This window comes from Lutra lutra, chromosome 9 (assembly GCF_902655055.1).
Source record: "Lutra lutra chromosome 9, mLutLut1.2, whole genome shotgun sequence".
Classification (NCBI taxonomy): domain Eukaryota; kingdom Metazoa; phylum Chordata; class Mammalia; order Carnivora; family Mustelidae; genus Lutra; species Lutra lutra.
In genome coordinates this window covers 114,982,239-114,998,237 of record NC_062286.1, presented here as the reverse complement: position 1 = coordinate 114,998,237, position 15,999 = coordinate 114,982,239, and positions in this window count along the sequence as shown.

Genomic DNA, 15,999 nt, shown 5'->3' with positions numbered 1-15,999 from the left:
ACGACTGCCTTCGGCTCAGGTCATGATCTTGGAGTTCCGGGATCAAGTCCCGCATCAGGCTCCCAGCTCCAAGGGGAGTCTGCTTCTTCCTCTGACCTTCTCCTTGCTCATGCTCTCTCTCAAATAAATAAATAAAATTTTCAAAAAAAAAAAAAAAAAAGGTAGTGAACCAAAGTCCAGCCATGGTGAATAGGAAGATGATTGTCCCCCAGAACCCAGCCTGAGGGGAGCTGACCCCATTAAGCAGCAAAAATGCATGGGAGCCTTCTAGCAATAAGGCAAGGAGCAAGTGTTTCTTCTGACTAGAGACAACATAGATTGCTCAGGGCAGAAAAGTCCTTCTCAAGCACCAAATCTGAAAAGGAATTTGATAGTCTGCTTACTGTGTAAGGAACGTTGAAGATGGTTTCTTTGAGGAGTTTGGCAAATGGTGCAATGCAGAGCCTTGTCTCTGGGGATTCTCTGTTGAACTAGTGTCATGGTGTGGTTCTAGGCAGAATGTCTCCTTGGGGGCATAAGCCAGGGAGATCAGACCATTGAGAGGGCCTTGGCAACAAGGACAAAGGCTCAGCAGCATGCGAGTCACAGTGTAAGACTCTGAAGTTGCAGGAGTCCTATGGGTGGTTTCCTCCTCTCCTCGGCCCCATGTTCCCATACCCCATGGACGCAATATAACTTCAAAATCATCTCATGCCATGTCTCTGATTGTTCTAAAGGGAGTCCTCTCCCCTACCCACTGCACAACCATGGCCCCAGGGGTTCTCAGGAGAATCTCCCACACCCTGGAAGTCAGCCCAAGTCCTGGTGGGGAGATAGATATTTTACAGAGACTTCATAAGCTATGAATTAAAGTATTTCCCAGGTTCCCTCCCAATTCCTTCCCCTTCCCCACCCAGCACCAGCACTTCACACATGACCTAGAATGGCATGGGAATGGAGACGCATGACCAGAAGAAAGAAATCAGTGCTTTTGCCCCCATGCATCTCCAGGTGAAGATGTTTCATGGGCCTCCTATCCGTGAAACTCAGGTCCAACCTCCAATCCCAAATTATGCTGTGCCTTATGCCTCTTCTGAGAGGACACACGTTGGCCCTGAGCTTATATGCCTGACACTCTGACACCAGGATCCAGGCAATCTAACCCAACCAAGCAGGACTGAGAGGCCCAAAAATGGCCACCACATGACCCCTGGCCTTCAAGACTACCTGCCTGGGTAATGCCAGCCCCTAGGGAGGGACAGTGATTATTGTCAGGCTTCCAATGGCTACCAACATGCCTGAACACCCACCATAAACACAAAACATGATCCTGTCCTGGTGATGCACAATTTTATGTGAGGGAATGTCTTCATTGTCTGTTTCTGCACATCAGATTATCCCCCAAACTTAATGGCTTAAAGAAAGAAACACTGATCATCTCACACAGTTTCTGTGGGTCAACAACTTGGGAGTGGCTTTGCCGAGCAGTTCTGTTTCTGGGTAGAGCGCAAGATCTCAGGTGCGGCTATCAGCCCTGTAAGAGCTGACTGGGACTGGAAGATCTGTTCTCAAGCTGGTTCATACACATGGCTGTGGATAGGAGGAGTCACTCCTTGCTGGCTGTTAACAGGAGACTTTGATTACTGCCCACATGGACCTCTCCGCAGGGCTGCTGGGGTGTCCTCGCAACTCAGCAGCTGGTGTCTCCCAGAGCTAGTGACAAGAGAGAGAACAAATAGGAAGCCATGTGCCTTTTATAACCAGTCTCAGAAGTTACACCATCAATCCTACCACTTTCTATCCATTAGAACTCAGTCACTAAGTATAGCTTCCACTCAAGGAAAGGAAATTAGGCTCCATCTCTTGAAGGGGCTTATCCAAGAATTTATGGAAATAGTTTAACAGGAGGTTTCCTAATTCAAATAGTTGCAAGACCACTCTCAAGACAACTCAAAGATTTTTCAAGAGATGTTCTTCAGAGAATTGGCTCATGGTGGCTCCCAGGACCCTCAAGCAGCAGGAAACTTCCCGTGAGCTGGGAAACAGGCAGAGGAAGAAGGCATGGGTAAGAGAGGAAGGGTGCTGCTCTGGCTTTAGAGTGGGGACGTGTTATTAGAAAGCAGTCCCATCATCTCTGCATTCTTGGGTTTGACCTGCTAGCTCATTCCATCTTAACACTTAGCTTCAGCCTATCCAGGAGCCATCAGGCATGAACATCACTCTTTCTTCTTTCCTCCCTCCCTCCTTCCTTCTCTCCTCCCCCCGCCTCTCTTTCTTTCCTCAGCTCTCCTAAGAATGATTTAACAATAAATTTAACAAATTATCCAGAGAACTACAACCGTTGTCTTACTGATATCACCCGAGTTTATACATTTTTACTGGGGGGGGAATGAAAGAGACTCTGGATTTTCTCTGTCGGAATGCCCATAAAGAACAACAATTCCTCTGTACACAGACTCACATAGGTCGAAACACACCTTGGGTGAAGGTCAAAGGAGACACCTGTCATACTCACAGAAACTGGAGAGTGAGACACCAGCCAGTAGGGGGAGCTGGGCCAGGTACCAGCACGGTCTGCTATGCTGGTGACCCTCCGTTTAGTAAATTCCCTTCAGATATGCTTCAGATATGCTTTATAGAGCTCCACCCAATAATATATACATTATTATATATTAGATTATATATAATAATATAATTCCTGTAAGGGATTATAAGAAACATGCACTGCAGAAAGGGACACTTGTCTCCTTTGACCTTGGCAGCAAGTGGGGAGAAAAAGTCTCCCTTGAGAATTTATATCCACAAGGCAACCCTCACACAGAGGATCTAAATTCCCACACCACCTGTGTGCTTCAAAAACCTCAAATGGAAGATTTTAATTTAAAGTACTCTTAGAGGGAGGAGGAGTCAAGATGGCGGAGAAGTAGCAGCTGAGACTACTTCAGGAAGCGGGAGATCAGCTAAATAGCTTATCTAAAGATTGCAAACACCTACAAATCCAACGGGAGATCGAAGAGAAGAACAGCAATTCTAGAAACAGAAAATCAACCATATCTGAAAGGTAGGACTGGCGGAGAAGTGAATCCAAAGCGACTGGAAGATAGACCGCGGGGGGAGGGGCCGGCTCCCGGCGAGCGGCCGAGCAACGGAGCACAAAATCAGGACTTTTAAAAGTCTGTTCCGCGGGGCGCCTGGGTGGCTCAGTGGGTTGAGCCGCTGCCTTCGGCTCGGGTCATGATCCCAGGTCCTGGGTTCGAGCCCCGCATCAGGCTTTCTGCTCGGCGGGAAGCCTGCTTCCTCCTCTCTCTCTCTGCCTGCCTCTCTGCCTGCTTGTGATTTCTCTCTGTCAAATAAATAAATTAAAAAAAAAAAAAAAAAAGTCTGTTCCGCTGAGGGACATCGCTCCAGAGACTTAACTAGGGTGAAGCCCAGGCGGGGTCAGCGCGGCCTCAGGTCCCACAGGGTCACAGAAGGATCGGGGGTGTCTGAGTGTCGCAGAGCTTACCGGTATTAGAACGGGGAAGCTGGCTACAGAGACAGAGCCGAGGAGTGAGCTCTAAACTCGGGGTTACCTTGAACCGGTCGCAGGCTCGGTCAGCTCGGAGCGCGGCCCGAGGCCAGGGTGATGGGAGTAATTGGGCGATGTTCTCTGAGGGCGCACTGAGGAGTGGGGCCCCGGGCTCTCGGCTCCTCCGGGCCGGACACCGGGAGGCCGCCATCTTCATTCCCGTCCTCCGGAACTCTACGGAAAGCGCTCAGGGAACAAAAGCTCCTGAAAGCAAACCCAGCAAACCCGAGCGGATTACTCAGCCTGGCCCAGGGTAAGGGCGGTGCAACTCCGCCTGGGGCAAAGAGGCTTGAGAATCACTACAACAGGCCCCTCCCCCAGAAGATCAACGGGAAACCCAGCCAGGACCAAGTTCACCTACCAAGGAGTGCAGTTTCAATACCAAGGAGAGCGGCGGAATTCCAAGGAGAAGAAAGCAAAGCACGGAACTCATGGCTTTCTCCCCATGAGTCTTTAGCCTTGCAGTTAATTTAATTTTTTTTCTTTCTTTTTCAATTTTTTTCTCTTCTTCTGCTAAATTTTTTTAACTTTTACTGTTTTCTTTCTTAACGTTTTTTAAATAGTTTATCTAAAATATATATATATTTTTCCTTTTTATATTTTTTATCGGCTTTCTTTTTTTAATAGTTTCTTTTTTTTTCTTTTTTCTTTCTGAACCCCATTTTATCCCCTTTCTCCCCCCTCACGATTTGGGATCTCTTCTGATTTGGCTAAAGCATATTTTCCTGGGGGTTGTTGCCACCCTTTTAGTATTTTACTTGCTCCTTCATATACTCTTATCTGGACAAAATGACAAGGCGGAAAAATTCACAACAAAAAAAATAACAAGAGGCAGTACCAAAGGCTAGGGACCTAATCAATACAGACATTGGTAATATGTCAGATATAGAGTTCAGAATGATGATTCTCAAGGTTCTAGCCGGGCTTGAAAAAGGCATGGAAGATATTAAAGCAACCCTCTCGGGAGATATAAAAGCCCTTTCTGGAGAAATAAAAGAACTAAAATCTAACCAAGTTGAAATCAAAAAAGCTATTAATGAGGTGCAATCAAAAATGGAGGCTCTCACTGCTAGGATAAATGAGGCAAAAGAAAGAATTAGCGATATAGAAGACCAAATGACAGAGAATAAAGAAGCTGAGCAAAAGAGGGACAAACAGCTACTGGACCACGAGGGGAGAATTCGAGAGATAAGTGACACCATAAGACGAAACAACATTAGAATAATTGGGATTCCAGAAGAAGAGGAAACGGACAGGGGAGCAGAAGGTATATTGGAGAGAATTATTGGAGAGAATTTCCCCAATATGGCAAAGGGAACAAGCATCAAAATCCAGCAGGTTCACAAGGGGAGATGGAGAGGAGAAGGGAGTTGAGGGAAATTGGAAGGGGAGGTGAACCATGAGAGACTATGGACTCTGAAAAACGATCTGAGAATTTTGAAGGGGTGGGGGGTGGGGGGTTGGGGGCACCAGGTGGTGGGTATTGTAGAGGGCATGGATTGCATGGAGCACTGGGTGTGGTGCAAAAATAATGAATACTGTTATGCTGAAAAAATAAAAAAATTAAAAAAAAATCCAGCAGGTTCAGAGAACCCCCCTCAAGATCAATAAGAATAGGTCCACACCCCGTCACCTAATAGTAAAATTGACAAGTCTTAGTGACAAAGAGAAGATCCCGAAAGCAGCCCGGGAAAAGAAGTCTGTAATGTACAATGGTAAAAATATTAGATTGGCAGCAGACTTATCCACAGAGACCTGGCAGGCCAGAAAGAGCTGGCATGATATATTCAGAGTACTAAATGAGAAAAACATGCAGCCAAGAATACTATATCCAGCTAGGCTATCATTGAAAATAGAAGGAGAGATAAAAGCTTCCAGGACAAACAAAAACTGAAAGAATTTGCAAATACCAAACGAGCTCTACAGGAAATATTGAAAGGGGTCCTCTAAGCAAAGAGAGACCCTCAAAGTAGTAGATCAGAAAGAAACAGAGACAATATACAATAACAGTCACCTTACAGGCAATACAATGGCACTAAATTCATATCTCTCAATACTTACCCTGAATGTTAATGGGCTAAATGCCCCAATCAAAAGACACAGGGTATCAGAATGGATAAAAAAAAACAAAACCCATCTATATGTTGCCTACAAGAAACTCATCTTAAACCCGAACACACCTCCAGGTTTAAAGTGAGGGGGTGGAAAAGAATTTACCATGCTAATGGACATCAGAAGAAAGCAGGAGTGGCAATCCTTATAGCAGATCAATTAGATTTTAAGCCAAAGACTATAATAAGAGATGAGGAAGGACACTATATCATACTCAAAGGAACTGTCCAACAAGAAGATCTAACAATTTTAAATATCTACGCCCCTAACGTGGGAGCAGCCAACTATATAAACCAATTAATAACAAAATCAAAGAAACACATCGACAAGAATACAATAATAGTAGGGGATTTTAACACTCCCCTCACTGAAATGGACAGATCATCCAAGCAAAAGATCAACAAGGAAATCAAGGCCTTAAATGACACACTGGACCAGATGGACATCACAGATATATTCAGAACATTTCATCCCAAAGCAACAGAATACACATTCTTCTCTAGTGCACATGGAACGTTCTCCAGAATAGATCACATTCTTGGTCCTAAATCAAGTCTCAACCGGTATCAAAAGATTGGGATCATTCCCTGCATATTTTCAGACCACAATGCTCTAAAGCTAGAACTCAATCACAAGAGGAAATTTGGAAAGAACCCAAATACATGGAGACTAAACAGCATCCTTCTAAAGAATGAATGGGTCAACCAGGAAATTAAAGAAGAATTGAAAAAATTTATGGAAACAAATGATAATGAAAACACAACGGTTCAGAATCTGTGGGACACAACAAAGGCAGTCCTGAGAGGAAAATATATAGCGGTACAAGCCTTTCTCAAGAAACAAGAAAGGTCTCAGGTACACAACCTAACCCTACACCTAAAGGAGCTGGAGAAAGAACAAGAAAGAAACCCTAAACCCAGCAGGAGAAGAGAAATCATAAAGATCAGAGCAGAAATCAATGAAATAGAAACCAAAAAAACAATAGAACAAATCAACGAAACTAGGAGCTGGTTCTTTGAAAAATTAATAAGATTGATAAACCCCTGGCCAGACTTATCAAAAAGAAAAGAGAGAGGACCCAAATAAATAAAATCATGAATGAAAGAGGAGAGATCACAACAAACACCAAAGAAATACAGACAATTATAAGAACATACTATGAGCAACTCTACGCCAACAAATTTGACAATCTGGAAGAAATGGATGCATTCCTAGAGACATATAAACTACCACAACTGAACCAGGAAGAAATGGAAAGCCTGAACAGGCCCATAACCAGTAAGGAGATTGAAACAGTCATCAAAAATCTCCAAACAAACAAAAGCCCAGGGCCAGACGGCTTCCCGGGGGAATTCTACCAAACATTTAAAGAAGAACTAATTCCTATTCTCCTGAAACTGTTCCAAAAAATAGAAATGGAAGGAAAACTTCCAAACTCATTTTATGAGGCCAGCATCACCTTGATCCCAAAACCAGACAAGGATCCCATCAAAAAAGAGAACTACAGACCAATATCCTTGATGAACACAGATGCAAAAATTATCGCCAAAATACTAGCCAATAGGATTCAACAGTACATTAAAAGGATTATTCACCACGACCAAGTGGGATTTATTCCAGGGCTGCAAGGTTGGTTCAACATCTGCAAATCAATCAATGTGATACAACACAGTAATAAAAGAAAGAACAAGAATCATATGATACTCTCCACAGATGCTGAAAAAGCATTTGACAAAGTACAGCATCCCTTCCTGATCAAAACTCTTCAAAATGTAGGGATAGATGGCACATACCTCAATATTATCAAAGCCATCTATGAAAAACCCACCGCAAATATTCTCAATGGAGAAAAACTGAAAGCTTTTCCGCTAAGGTCAGGAACACGGCAGGGATGTCCGTTATCACCACTGCTATTCAACATAGTACTAAAAGTCCTAGCCTCAGCAATCAGACAACAAAAGGAAATTAAAGGCATCCAAATCGGCAAAGATGAAGTCAAACTATCACTCTTTGCAGATGATATGATACTATATGTGGAAAACCCAAAAGACTCCACTCCAAAACTGCTAGAACTTGTACAGGAATTCAGTAAAGTGTCAGGATATAAAATCAATGCACAGAAATCAGCTGCATTTCTCTACACCAACAACAAGACAGAAGAAAGAGAAATTAAGGAGGCCATCCCATTTACAATTGCACCCAAAACTATAAGATACCTAGGAACAAACCTAACCAAAGAGACTAAGAATCTATACTCAGAAAACTATAAAGTACTCATGAAAGAAATTGAGGAAGACACAAAGAAATGGAAAAATGTTCCATGCTCCTGGATTGGAAGAATAAATATTGTGAAAATGTCTATGCTACCTAAAGCAATCTACACATTTAATGCAATTCCTATCAAAGTACCATCCATTTTTTTCAAAGAAATGGAACAAATAATCCTAAAATTTATATGGAACCAGAGAAGACCTCGAATAGCCAAAGCAATATTGAAAAAGAAAGCCAAAGTTGGTGGCATCACAATTCCGGACTTCAAGCTCTATTACAAAGCTGTCATCATCAAGACAGCATGGTACTGGCACAAAAACAGACACATAGATCAATGGAACAGAATAGAGAGCCCAGAAATGGACCCTCAACTCTATGGTCAACTCATCTTCGACAAAGCAGGAAAGAATGTCCAATGAAAAAAGACAGCCTCTTCAATAAATGGTGTTGGGAAAATTGGACAGCCACATGCAGAAAAATGAAATTGGATCATTTCCTTACACCACACGTGAAAATAGACTCAAAATGGATGAAGGATCTCAATGTGAGAAAGGAATCCATCAAAATCCTCGAGGAGAACACAGGCAGCAACCTCTTCGACCTCAGCCGCAGCAACATCTTCCTAGGAACATCACCAAAGGCAAGGGAAGCAAGGGCAAAAATGAACTTTTGGGATTTCATCAAGATCAAAAGCTTTTGCACAGCAAAGGAAACAGTGAACAAAACCAAAAGACAACTGACAGAATGGGAGAAGATATTTGCAAATGACATATCAGATAAAGGGCTAGTGTCCAAAATCTATAAAGAACTTAGCAAACTCAACACCCAAAGAACAAATAATCCAATCAAGAAATGGGCAGAGGACATGAACAGACATTTCTGCAAAGAAGACATCCAGATGGCCAACAGACACATGAAAAAGTGCTCCATATCACTCGGCATCAGGGAAATACAAATCAAAACCACAATGAGATACCACCGCACACCAGTCAGAATGGCTAAAATGAACAAGTCAGGAAATGACAGATGCTGGCGAGGATGCGGAGAAAGGGGAACCCTACTTCACTGTTGGTGGGAATGCAAGCTGGTGCAACCACTCTGGAAAACAGCATGGAGGTTCCTCAAAATGTTGAAAATAGAACTACCCTATGACCCAGCAATTGCACTGCTGGGTATTTACCCTAAAGATACAAACGTAGTGATCCGAAGGGGCACGTGCACCTGAATGTTTATAGCAGCAATGTCTACAATAGCCAAACTATGGAAAGAACCTAGATGTCCATCAACAAACGAATGGATAAAGAAGATGTGGTATATATACACAATGGAATACTATGCAGCCATCAAAAGAAATGAAATCTTGCCATTTGCGACGACGTGGATGGAACTAGAGGGTATCATGCTTAGCGAAATAAGTCAATCGGAGAAAGACAACTTATCATATGATCTCCCTGATATGAGGGAGAGGAGATGCAACATGGGGGGTTAAGGGGGTAGGAGAAGAATAAATGTAACAAGATGGGATTGGGAGGGAGACAAAACATAAGTGACTCTTAATCTCACAAAACAAACTGAGGGTTGATGGGGGGAGGGGGGTTGGGGGGTGGGGTGGGGTTATGGATATTGGGAAGGGTATGTGCTATGGTGAGTGCTGTGAAGTGTGTAAACCTGGCGATTCGCAGACCTGTACCCCTGGGGATAAAAATATATGTTTATAAAAAATAAAATTAAAAAATAAATAAATAAATAAATAAAGTACTCTTAGAGGGGCACCTGGGTGGCTCAATGGGTTAAAGCCTCTGCCTTCAGCTCAGGTCATGATCCCAGAGTCCTGGGATTGAGCCCCGCATTGCATTGGGCTCTCTGCTCAGCGGGGAGCCTGCTTCCTCCTCTCTCTCTCTGCCTGCCTCTCTGCCTACTTGTGATCTCTGTCTGTCAAATAAATAAATAAAATCTTAAAAAAATATATTCTTAGATTAACAGTCCCTCCCAGAAGGAGGGGGAGGAAAGCAAAGCAACAAAAAACAACACAGCAAAGAGAAAGTGTGTAAAATGATAGAAAAAGAATATATCAGGAATCAAAATAAATGGAAACAGACTAAGTTCGGCAGATTGAAGACAGAGAGGATCAGATGAATATTTTATAATCCCATGCACTGTTTCCAAGAGATACGATTAAAACCTACAGAGTCGCTAGGGATTTTATCCCTTTTTGTTCCTAGGGAACAAAACTAAAACACAATCTTCAAGGGCAAAATCCCCAGGTGTGTGAGTGCTGTCCAATTTTGTAAGTTAGGCTTCTTTTTGAGTGTTGAGGATTGCTAATTAAAGACAGCTCTCTGCAGCATTGTGCCAGATAATTCTTTGATGCAGTATTAGTTTGGAAAATGCAAAGAAAGGCTCAAGATCGTGGTTGGGGTTGGTGAGGGATACAGAGAATACAGACATCTTTATCACTGAACCACATCTGGGTGATGAGCCACGTAAACCTCACCCCCAAATTCTCTTATGAAGATTCTACAAGTGGACACAGGTAAGACTAGTGTCAAGCCCCATGCTCTGTGCTTATAAGTAAGAGATATGATCACAGGCACGGGTAAGATCAAACATTCCTCAGGCTCAGATTCTGAATGCCAACAGCACTGGCTGAACGAAACGTTTACCCTACAATCCTGATTACACTGGGCTTTACAAGCTGCACCCAGAAGACAAGGAACGCTGAGCTCGAGGACCATCCTTAGATGCTTTTCATTCTTCTGTGTCTATGGGAATAATTACTGTATATATGTGTAACTCATTACTGTTGCAGGGGTTTTTTCCATGATTGAGAAATGGGCCAAGGAATTCCTAGAAGTCTTTCAAATTCTATGGGAGGGTTTTCCATTCTAGAAATGAGTGTAGAGAGTCGCCATCTTGTGGTTCTTTCACACAATTTCCTTTCCCGAAGCTCTCTACAGCCTGGAATTTAAACAGCCCATTCCATTTCCATAGGTGCCCATTAGCGTTGCCATGAGTAAAAACTCTGGGTTAATTTACACCAAGATGACACAGTGAGCCACAGCCTGGTCTAAATGAAAGAGGACTAGATGCTATAGAGTATGATCCTTCCCGGTGAGTGGACAGTTCCACCTACACGGAGAAAGAAAAGGCCCCAGGTGCCACAGGACTTTCAAGCTTGAACCCGGAACACACCTGGGAAACCCTCAACCCTTCAGACCTTCTGCCCATGCAGGACACTTTTTCAGCTGGAACTTTCTGGGAAATCTGTCTTGCATCTCACCTTCAAACTAGTCTCCAATCAAACTTTGAGCGATGGAAAACAAGAGTTCTGACCCAAGCCACCCATCCTGGCTTTCCTTCAAGTCTTCTTAGGTTCTGGGTCTTACATACTAGATCCTCCAGTCTTTTGTCCAACTACTGACCAGGATGAATCTTACATTTCTAGCAATTCCTTCTTTCACTGCTGGCTTTTGCTTCCACGCTCATTCCATCCTAGATCTCTAGATGACCTACACGTTCTTCCGTGACTACCCAGAACTACCATTATAGCTGTGAAGTCTTCCCCAGGAACACTGGCCCAAGTGGTCTTCCGGTCAGCCTCCCACACTACTGCGCCTCAGTACTTGCTCATGTCCAGTGTCCCAGGATCAGAAAGTCCCTGGAGTCAGAAGTCACAGGTTAGTGTTATCATTGTGTATATTACTCTCCCAGAGCTCTGCATTGCTGACTCCCTTGCTTAAGATCTCGGCTCAGTGTTGCCTCTTCGCTGAGCACCTGGGTAACACCACACCACCTTCTGGAACACATCAGCGCCTGATGCACTATATATTTACTTAATGGTTTTATCTTCAAGAATGTGAACTCCGTGATGGCGGTGACTTACTTGGTTTGTTGACTACTGTATCCCCAGCACCTAGCTTTCTAGGTGCCATGCTTACGTACCTGGGATGTTACAGGCTCACAAAAACCCTTCTTTTTTTTTTAAGATTTTATTTATTTGACAGAGAGAGAGAGAGAGAGAGCATGCATGCACAAGGAGGGGGAGTGGCAGGCAGAGGAGAGGGAGAAACAGACTCTCCGCAAAGCAGGAAGCCAAATGCAGGACTTGATCCCAGGACCCCGGGATCATGACCTGAGCCAAAGGCAGATGCTCAACGACTAAGCCACCCAGGTGCCCCAAAACCTCTTTTTTTTTTTTTAACAAATGGTAGAATTAACTGATTCTGTAGCTTCGTGAATACTCAGATCCCCTCAACCTGACTCCTGAACATCCTGATTCCTCACCTGTAAAGGATGCTGGATCACACAATGTCCAAAGTGCTCACTAATTCAAAACTTACCTATGTTCCCAGGAGACCAAAAAAGACTAGCTGGATTCAGTTGTTTAGTTTGGTTCTGAGAAGATGAGTGGAGGCAGCTTTGGGCTCATTTTTCTGCTCCCTCCTCCCAGCCGCTGTCACCATTCCACCTTCATGTCTGTGAGGTGTCTGCAGACTGAAAGGAGAGCCCTGGGCCTCAGGCACATATAATGATGCCAGTTGTTGGGGCCACACGGGAACCTGTAAGACTGAGTTGGAACGATACAATCGGGGTAGTAAATCTGAGGTTAGGAAGCTCACCAGCTTGGAGCACCCCAAACTTTTTCATCAATAGCATCTTGATTCCTTACCCAAAAGGTAAGCAATGTCCTTCACAAGGCAAAATCAGATGCTACCAAGCAATGATGGGTGGCCGAGGTTTTTCAAAGAGAAGGAGAAGGAAATAATGCTTAGAAAGCAGCAACGAGAAACAAGGAGGACAACAGCCTTTATCACCAGCCCAAACAACATGTGGGTCATAACAGCATGCATAGCAGAAACCAGAATTCCTGTGGAAGTGAATTAGAAGGAAAATATTGCACAGGAAAATTTGCAGACTATCACTAAAGCAGTATTTTGAGGGTAATGTATATGTAAGAAGAAAAGTTTAAATTAATGAGCCAAAGGAGGTACAAATAATCGGCAAGCTTACGTATTTTCCAGGTTCCAGCAACGTTTCATCAGAGGGACAGATGATGAACCATCCATCCACTACCACCGGCAGTAGAAAAATGGTATGCATCCCTGTTGTACCATGTAAAACTAAACCGTGCTACAGGTGATCTGTCAACATGGGTGAGTTAGTGGCTGAAGTGGTAGAATTAAATTATGGCAGCGGGATGTATTAAAAAATTCAGTTACGGTAGATTCTATGGGAGGCAATGGGAGAAGTGGGGCTCACCTGAGAACAGATGCAAGGAAATGTCATCAGGCTATTTATCACCAAGGTACAAAAGAAGAAGATGAAAGACCACTAACTTTTGTTGAGTACCTACTATCTGCCCAGTACCACCCCTGTATCATACCCAGCCCCTAGGAGATGGCCAGTAAAATGTTTGTTGAAGGGATAAATGAATCCTCAGTGTTCATTCTGCAGAATAAATGAAAGCTCAGGAAGGTGATTCACTTAGGTCACATCACAAGTAGTAGGACTGGGGTCTGAACCCAGGTTTATGGTCGGATTCATATTTATTACAGCTTAACAAATCATCCCAAAATTTAGTGGCTGAAAACCACAATGTATTATTTCTCACAATTCTGTGCATAGGTGGGGCTCAACTAGGTGGTTCTTCTGCTGGTCCTGTTTCTGGTTGCTCACATGGCTGCAGTCAGATGTTGGCAAGGGCTGGGAACACACAAAACGGCTTTATATGTGTCTCCTTTCTTGGGACAGCTGCAAGGCTGGGCTTAGTTGAGATGCTGGGAAAGCTGGACCTGTCCGTGAAGCATCAGGGCCTTTCCTCCTCTATGTGGTCTTTCCAGCAGAGTAGCTGAATTTCTCATAAGGTAACTCAAGGCCCCCAAGAATGCAAAAGGCTGAGGCTTGGAAAGGGCACAGAATCACTCCTGCCACGTTCTAGTGCCAAGAATGCATCACAGACCCAGCCCAGGAGGTCACTGGATCACTGGGGGGTCATTTTTGGACACTAGCTCCCACAGGTGATTCTGATATACCAAGCCCTTAATCTTCCTATGACTTCATGCCATGATGAGCACTTGCAAACCGAACATGATTGGGTTTAAGATCATCCCGGCAATGAACACGAGGGTGGCTTGGAGAAGGGGAAACCAAAAGTTTTGCAAAAGTCTGCTTTGGTGCTGAAGAACAGAACCTCGGTAGTTATGAACCCAGCCCAAAGGGAAGGAAGGTATGGTTTCTAATATCACACACTGTGGAAATGCCCATTGCGGATAGATCATGAAGTATTGGGGAGATAGCTTAGTACAAGAGGTGGAAGTGAGGAACCCAAAAGAATATTTTCAGTGTTTACCCCACATCCCATCTAATCATGCGTTTGTATCTCACCAGTGGAAGTGCAGTTTTCTTCCATCATTTCTGAGTTAGCATCTGTCCCAGTACAGCTCCTATGTAACCAGAGGACTCAACTCTTTCCCAAGCATGACTGTGGCTAACTTCCAGCTCCGTGACTCTCCTTGTATTTAATCCACAGAAATGTATGTTTATGTAACATATATATACTATTAAATTTGTATGTGTACACACGTGTTTTACATACACGTTTAGCTAAAGCAAAGTTTTACAGATCAATATGGTATGTAACATACTCTTATTTCTATTCTCTTTCATCCTATTTTTCTTAATGCTGGCAAAGAATGTCTAAATTAATTCTGCAATCCATTAATGGATTCTGACTTGTTCTTTGAAAACTTCTACTTTAGTAGATAAGCACCTGAAACCCCAGGAATATTTAGCACTAAATATAGAAATAATGAAAAAAAAATCAGTCATAGAATTAATATTTCCCATTACATTTTGGGATCATCTGCTTAATTTGGTATTTATAATTTAAGAGAATTTAACATACTGATGTATGTAACAGATTAATTTTGCAATTTTACTTTTAAATGTGAGAGGATTCATACCCATAACCGTATTTAAATATATGTAACAGAATTCCATCACGTTTTAAGCGATATTGAGATTATGAGACTTTAAGATTCACTGTACTAAGTTTTAAGACTGAGCTTGCTACTTGGATTTTGTTTACCAAGTAACGGAATTGTTTAAGAAGAAAATATGTTAAATGTATAAATGCACTTCAGTTATAAGACTATACAGAATAAAAATCCCCTTAATGATTTTATAAGGGGCGCCTGGATGGCTCAGTCATTTAAGTGGTTGCCTTCAGCTCAGGTGACGATTCTAGGGTCCTGGGATAGTGACCTGCCTTGGGCTTCCCGTTCAGCAGGGAGTCTGCTTCTCCCTGTTACTTTCCCTCTGGCTTGTGCTCTTTACCAGTACAGACACCACTTTAGGATAAACAAGTTTGGGCTTTATCATTCTAATATTAATTATTAAAGCAAAGGTAATTTCAAAATAATCGCCAAAATGCACAGAACCCGCCGTCGAGTACATGAAAGGAGCTCCAGTTCATTTGGAGCTGAGGGTTCCACGGGGCGAGCAACACGTGGTCCTTCAAAAGGAGCTGGTTCTTCTTGTAGAGGAACCAGAAACCGACTTAGGAAGCGGTGAGATCGTTGTTCTTTTCTACTTTATCGCCTGTGATAAACATTAAAAAAATAAAATACAACCGAAAAGCTCGAAGCCGGGCACAAGAAGCCGTTTCCTCCCGGTCTACGCCGACGCACCCCAGGCCCCGCTTCGGTCGGCGGGAGCAGGGTGGGTCCCGAGTGGGAATCGGGGACGCAGGGGTCCCGGGGACTGGGGGGCGCAGGGATTAGTCCCTGGCCCCAGGTCACCCCCGCCGCGGAAAGCGGGCTCCGCAAGTTTCTGCACAGGAATGGTGGCCGTGACCCACGAGGGGCCTGCCGCCCGGCGACTGCCGAGCTCCGCCATCTAGAATTTCTACGATTGAAGACCTGAGGGGTTGTAATATCCGGGAAAGCACTCCCCAGGACCCCCATGAGGCCTGCAGGGCCGCGCCCCAGTCCGCACATCCCCGGCAACCACGCCGGCCGGCGCCGCAGGAGAAGCCGGAAGGCCACCCGCGCGCCCGCGCTCCCCCTCCC